We start from the raw sequence: 6,000 nt of genomic DNA, 5'->3' as shown, positions 1-6,000 counted from the left end.
TCAGGTGGCATGCCATCCTTGATACGCACCTTTTAGGCTGCTCAGTCAGGGGATTGTTAAAATAAGCAGGCAGTGCATTTTAGCCAGAAGAATAATGTTGCCCTAAAACAACACAGGGTATGTCTACAGAGAGATAAAAGACCTACAGCATAGCTGCAGCGAGAGCAGGTCAGCTCTCTCAGCCTCCCAGGCTGTGGAGCTCAAAAATTGCTGTGTAGACACTCGGGCCCAAATGTCTATACAGTGATTTTTAGCCCTGCAGCCTGAGCCATGGAGGCTGAGTCAGCTGATCCAGGCCAACTGCTGGTGCGTGGGTTTGTGGGTGTCTTTATTTAAATAAATCTATCCCTGTGAAGATGTACCCAAAGAGATCTAGCATGTTTTTGGCTGCAGAATTTTGCCCATTCTGCATAAAAGTATCATGAACTTGCAAAGAGGTTCCTGAGCTGCAGGGGGAGTTAATTTAAGTTCCTATAGAAATCTATTTCAGATACACTGCAGTGTTTTTTTTGTAGAGATATCTGAAATTTTGTGTGTATGCACAGTCTGTACCAGGTAACCTTTCTGCTCAGCTGTTGGACTGAGTTAGGAACATAGCAATTGCCAGAATGCATCAGACCTGTAGTCCATCTTGTTCAGTAATCGGTCTCCAACAGTAGGCCACATCAAATGCTTCAGAGGACAGTGCAAGAAACCTTGCATTAGGCAGATTTGAGATAATCTGACCCCTACATTAGGTGTCCTTTTAATCCCTGTTAAAGATTGGCTTAAACCCTGAAGTATGAATATCCTAAAATTTATCATTCACTAACTCTAGGTGATATTGATGTGTAGTTCCTTTCTGAATCTTAGTAAGTTTTCAGCCTCAATGTGCTGGACAGCCTTTGTGGGAAGTAAAGGCTGCTTCATAATGGGTGCCTGCCAGGCATGAGGTCCTGCACACAAGATTCTGTCTGGGTTGGATTCTCTGATCAGTGTTCTGAAAGCAATCTATACCCAATTATAGTATCTATTCTGGGTGCTCTGGACTCAGTGTTAGGGGTGCAAATTGATCAAAGTATTGCAGCTATTTAGAGTGGAGCATGGGCTAGTTTTGCTGTTATCCCACTCCCTTCAATTCTACAGAAAGCAGAGATTGCTTCGTGCACTCTGTGCATGCGCACAATTCTATTGAATGGAGTCCAAACAAAGTCAATGAGAGCTTTGAGTACACAGCATATCTGGAAATCGGGCCATCAATTACTAGTTTCTCAGACTTGCTTTTCTGGAGAGGTTGTCTTTAGGGATCCTGATATTGCCATGTTGTGCGGGGAAAAATTAACAAATGCATTGTCCTGAGAAGTTTCCACTTAGAGTGGAGATGGGTCTGTGACACACAGTTTGCATTTGTATGTCAAAATTCAGCCAAGTTTAGATCCAGCATGTTAGTTCAGCCTTTTATAAAGATGGGGACAAGGTACAAACTTTGAAATGAGATCCAGATTTGGAGTGTAAAATTCACCCTCTTTCCTAAATTTTGGTAGATTTAAAATCCAGGGGGTTGGGTCAGGGCCATTTCTAATTCCAAGTTAGGTGTCCTGTGAGTCTTTGGAACTGAGACTCTCACTCAGCGTAGTGCATCGTCACATAACACCTAGTCAACCTGTGGAACTCATTGCCAAGGGATGTTGTAAAGGCCAAAACTATAACAAGGTTCAAAAAGGAATTTGATAAATTCATGGAGGATAGGACCCTCAATGGCATCAATTAGCCAGGATGGTTAGGAATGCAACCCTATGCTCTGGGTGGCCTGAGCCTCTGACTGCCAGAAGCTGGGACTGGACAACAGAGAAGGGATCACACAATGAGTACTTGTTCTGTTCATTCCCTCTGAAGCACCTGTCGGAAGTAGGCTTGTAAACTGTATAATCACACAACCCAAACACCTTTGCCCTGCGCCTTGGCTCTGGGAGTAGGCTCAGGTCTGGGGCAAGAGATTGGGGTTTGGGAGGGGATGAGGGTCTGGCTGGTCAGCACTTACCTTGGTTGATGGCACAGTAAGGGCTAAGACAGGCTCCCTGGCCCAGTGCAGCTTCCGGAAGCGGCCAGCACGTCCCTGGGATGGGGCAGGGGACTCTGCACTGTCTGTGCCTGCAGGCACTGCCCCCACAGCTCCCATTGGGTTAATGGGAGCTGCAGAGTCACACCTGGGGCGGGGGCAATACACTGAGACCCCTTGCCCCCCACCTTCCCTGGGGCTGCAGGGATGTGCTGGCCACTTCCGGGAGCAGTGCAGGGCCAGGGCAGACAGGGAGCTTGCCTTAGCCCTGCTGTGCTGACAGACTTTTAGCAGCCTAAAATCTCCCGGTTTGGCTTCAGTAGCCTCCGGGAGATAGAGTGCAATTCTGGAGGCTCCCAGCAAAACCAATCGGAAGACAGGATCCTGGGCTAGGTGGACCATTGGTCTGACCCAGCGTGGTCATTTCTTACAGAACACCCATAGGTAAGCGCAAGAAAAAGGGGATTCATTCTGTCATCCACACACCAACTATAATAATGCACGAGGCACTCTCCCTTGCTGAGTGCAATCTGAACCCTGTGAAGTCTTGTCTGTGTTTACATAAAATAGCTATTGTTTTATCGTGGAACTGTCCTTTGCCTCATTGAAGTAAAATTTAAAAGACTAGAAGTTCAAGCCAGAGAGTTCATCACAACTCTGAATTCTCCCCTTTTGTATTCACATCCTACCTATTGTCTTTAATTTGGCATGTGTTTGTTGAAACAAGTGAATTCCTTGGCAGAATGTCACTTCAACTCCCTCCTTCTGAAATTATTAAATTTTTTTCCTTCCTTGGAACAAGTGGGTGACTGGTTCTTCCATTTCCAGGTACACAGGCTTCTATTGTTCCTTTTCTTATCCTCATGACTATAGAAGAACTCTTGAATTTTTAATCTAATGCTGTGATATTACCTATAATGCTGCTATCACCTGTATTGGCCTGTGATCCTTCATGCTGCTTATAATAAGCTCAGAAATCTCTCGTATACTATTTCCATCTTGCAATATTTTCCTCCCTTTCTGAAGGAGATTCATGTAATTACAAGGACACCTCTACAACTCACATATGTCAGAAGAAGGAAACCATGAAGCAGGCAGCCCAGGCCAAGCTATGAGTCTTTCTGGTGCCTATAAGTCTCAGATGACCTGAGGGGAATATTCCTGCTCTCTCCTAACGTAAAAAGAGCCCTTGTAGTCTGAGAAGACAGGAGTAGTAGATCAGGGTACTAAAAAGGATCATTTTAACTGTTTGGTATGGACTGTGCCCTGCTAAAAATTAATAGGAGCAACTGGAGGAAAAAAAAATGGAGAACGTGGCCTAGGGGGAAGTGATTATCTCTCTACCATTTCACACTTACTTCAACATACTGAAGAGTGGTAAAATGTTCATATTATAGTGTATGCATGCTCTAGAAGTTAAAAAAAAAAATTCTGCTTCATTTTGTGCTTCTGATTATAATGTTGCTGTATTGATACTTATTTTCAAATAGTACAGCATCTGTAAATACAAACTGAATCTCCCTAATTTAAAATGTTGCTCCTTCTTTAAATTAACTGAAATGACACAGTTCAAGTGCTTGTAAATCTTTGAGTTTACAAAGTGATTTGGGATTATTCTATTGTGCAATAAATACCTGTTTATATTACAGCACTAAATGAGGGGGAGGCTGCCTGCAAGGCAATAGTTGTTTGCATAGTAATTATTTACACAATGTGCAGTAATATACACTATTTGCATAATAAATTACTCCATGGACACTAGTGCATTTGAATGGCAACTGTTACTTATAGCACAGTGTCAGTGAAAATCCGTTACTCGCGCTTTCAGCCCCACCAGCCTATTTCCCCGTCCCGAGGCCCCGCCTTCCCTCGCCCTGCGCGTTACAGCGCCTGACCCCGGCAGCGAATACCCTGTAGTAACCCCTGTACAGCTCGCGCGCTCCCCTCCCCTGCGTGGCAGCCGTTAATAATATTACTGAGCCGGCCCCTCACGCGCCACCCCGCTTCGGCCAATCGCTGAGCGCTCCTCATGTATATGGAATGAGGGTGCTCCGCAGCTGCGTCGGTTTGTGCGAGGTGTGTGCGGTCGGCGGGGCGGGGCCTAAGCCGGGCCTGTATTGGCTCCACGGTGCCGGGACATGGGGCTACGGCTGGGTGGGTAGTGCAGGGAGCCGCTTGGCATTGTGGGCACGGACCCTAGGCTGGACCCCAGCGTCGCGGCCTGGACACCGGATTCGGCAAGGCGCGGTGAGAGCGGCCGGCGGCCGGCAGCTGCTCTTTTGCTTGGGTGTATTTGCGGGGGTCGGGGGGGGGAGGAAGAGACACAGGGGTGCGTTGGTGTGAGGGGCCTTGTGTGGGGGTGGGGGCTCCAGTAGGCGGGGGAGGGGACACGGGGTGAGTTGGTGGGAGGGGGCCTTGTGGCGGCGGCGACGATGTTGGGGGGGCTCCAGGAGCTGGGGAGTTAGGTTTTGGGTGTGTGTGGTTGTTGGGTGTGGGGATAGTGGGGCCGAGATTGGCGGGTGTGGGAGAGCTGGAGGGAGAGCGGAATGAGGATGTGGGCGTGGAGGGGGGCTGGGGTGGGGGCTGGAGCGGTGTGCTTGGCGGGTGTGGGAGGTCAAGGGGGTGGGGAGTCGAGAGAGGTAGGTGCGGGTGAGGAAGGTGGATGTGAGGGGGCTGGTGGAGGGTTTAGGTTAGTGGGGGCTCAAGGGGGAGGGGATGAGATTGGTGGGGGTAGGAGAGGGCTGGTGGGGCTGAGGTTGATGGGCGTGGGAGGGCTCAAGGGGGAGGGGAGTAAGGATGGACCAGGAGGAGAAGAGTGTATGGCACGTGTATTGGGTAGTGTGTGGGGTTGATGGCAGGAAAGGGAAATGGCTGGATGGGGGTGTTGAGACTGGTTGAGTGTGGGAAGCTGTTAAAATTGGGCTACAGCTTCAGTGAAGGGCAAGTAAATAGGACTTTGGGATTTAGTTAGGGAGCTGGGGTCATGAATGGCATCTTTTTGCATTAGGAGCTGCTTGCTGTAAGTTCCAAGTTGTCCCTTCAGTTTCCTTCCCTGATCCTCCAGTGCAAAATAACAGTTCCAGGAAATGAAACTACAGATACTGCTTCCCATGTGCAGTTGGTCTAATGACATGTGTAACTCTTTAAAGGGACAATAACTTAGGCCTTGTTTACACCTAAAAATTAGATTGACAACTGCAGCACTCAGAGCTGTGGAAAAACTTTGTGTCCCGTGCAACATAGTTAAATTGACCTAACCATGACTAGATGCAGCTAGGTCAACAGAGGAATTCTTCTGTTGGGCTAGTTACTGCCTCTTGAGAGGTGGATTATATACATGGACAAAAATACCCCTTCTGTTGAGGTAGGAAGTATCTGCACTATAGCGGCACAGGTGCAGTGCTGTAGCATAGAAATACCTTTAGTCTCAGAGTAAGTCTCAGTCCCAGCTACATTAGGTTTCCCAACATTGCAAGACTGCGATTTGGACTATGTCTACACTTGCAGAGTTTTTGCGCTGTCAGTTTCACCGGTGATAGAGAATCAGTAAAAGAAAAGCGCTGGTTTGTGTTCTCACTTACTTCCACAGATTGTGTTCACATTTGCAGCACTTCTATCGCCAATGAGAGCAGCGCACTGAGGGCAGCTATTCAAGAGTGCAGCTCTCTCCATTTTGAGGATAGGTCTTGTGGGAAGGAGGGGGCATGATTGTGGGGCATCTTGCGTCCCTGCACAGCCTCCTCTCCCCAAACACTCATCAGCTCCAGTAGCTCAGCATTGCTCCAAGCAGGGGATCCGCTGCTCCATGGAGCAGCCATTGTCACCTGGCCAGATGATAAGTGAGTATTTGCCAAGAAAACAGGAAGGGGAATTTCAAAGTTCTCCAAGGCTTTACAGGGGGAGGGGTGGGCTTTACAAGGGGAGGGGCAGATGGCAGTTTACCTGGCATCAGAGCAGCAGAG

The 6,000-nt window shown here is 48.1% G+C and overlaps 1 protein-coding gene across 5 annotated transcripts in view; it reads left to right on the top strand.

Moving 5' to 3' along the window:
* Window positions 1-4,106: 4,106 nt before the first annotated feature.
* ACSL3 (acyl-CoA synthetase long chain family member 3) overlaps window positions 4,107-6,000 on the top strand; it is a 110,820-nt gene continuing 108,926 nt past the window's right edge. For 3 of the 5 annotated variants that reach the window (XM_037909768.2, XM_037909767.2, XM_037909765.2), the window contains exon 1: window positions 4,125-4,285. The gene's annotated coding sequence lies outside the window, so the exon portion shown is untranslated. Of the gene's footprint in view, window positions 4,286-6,000 lie in introns of all 5 variants that reach the window. The other 2 variants (XM_043521768.1, XM_043521766.1) reach the window with 2 other exon arrangements.

Source organism: Chelonia mydas, chromosome 9 (genome assembly GCF_015237465.2).
Source record: "Chelonia mydas isolate rCheMyd1 chromosome 9, rCheMyd1.pri.v2, whole genome shotgun sequence".
In the NCBI taxonomy this organism is placed as follows: Eukaryota; Metazoa; Chordata; order Testudines; family Cheloniidae; genus Chelonia; species Chelonia mydas.
The sequence above is the reverse complement of the archived record's forward strand: the minus strand, read 5'-3'. Positions and strand labels throughout refer to the sequence as shown.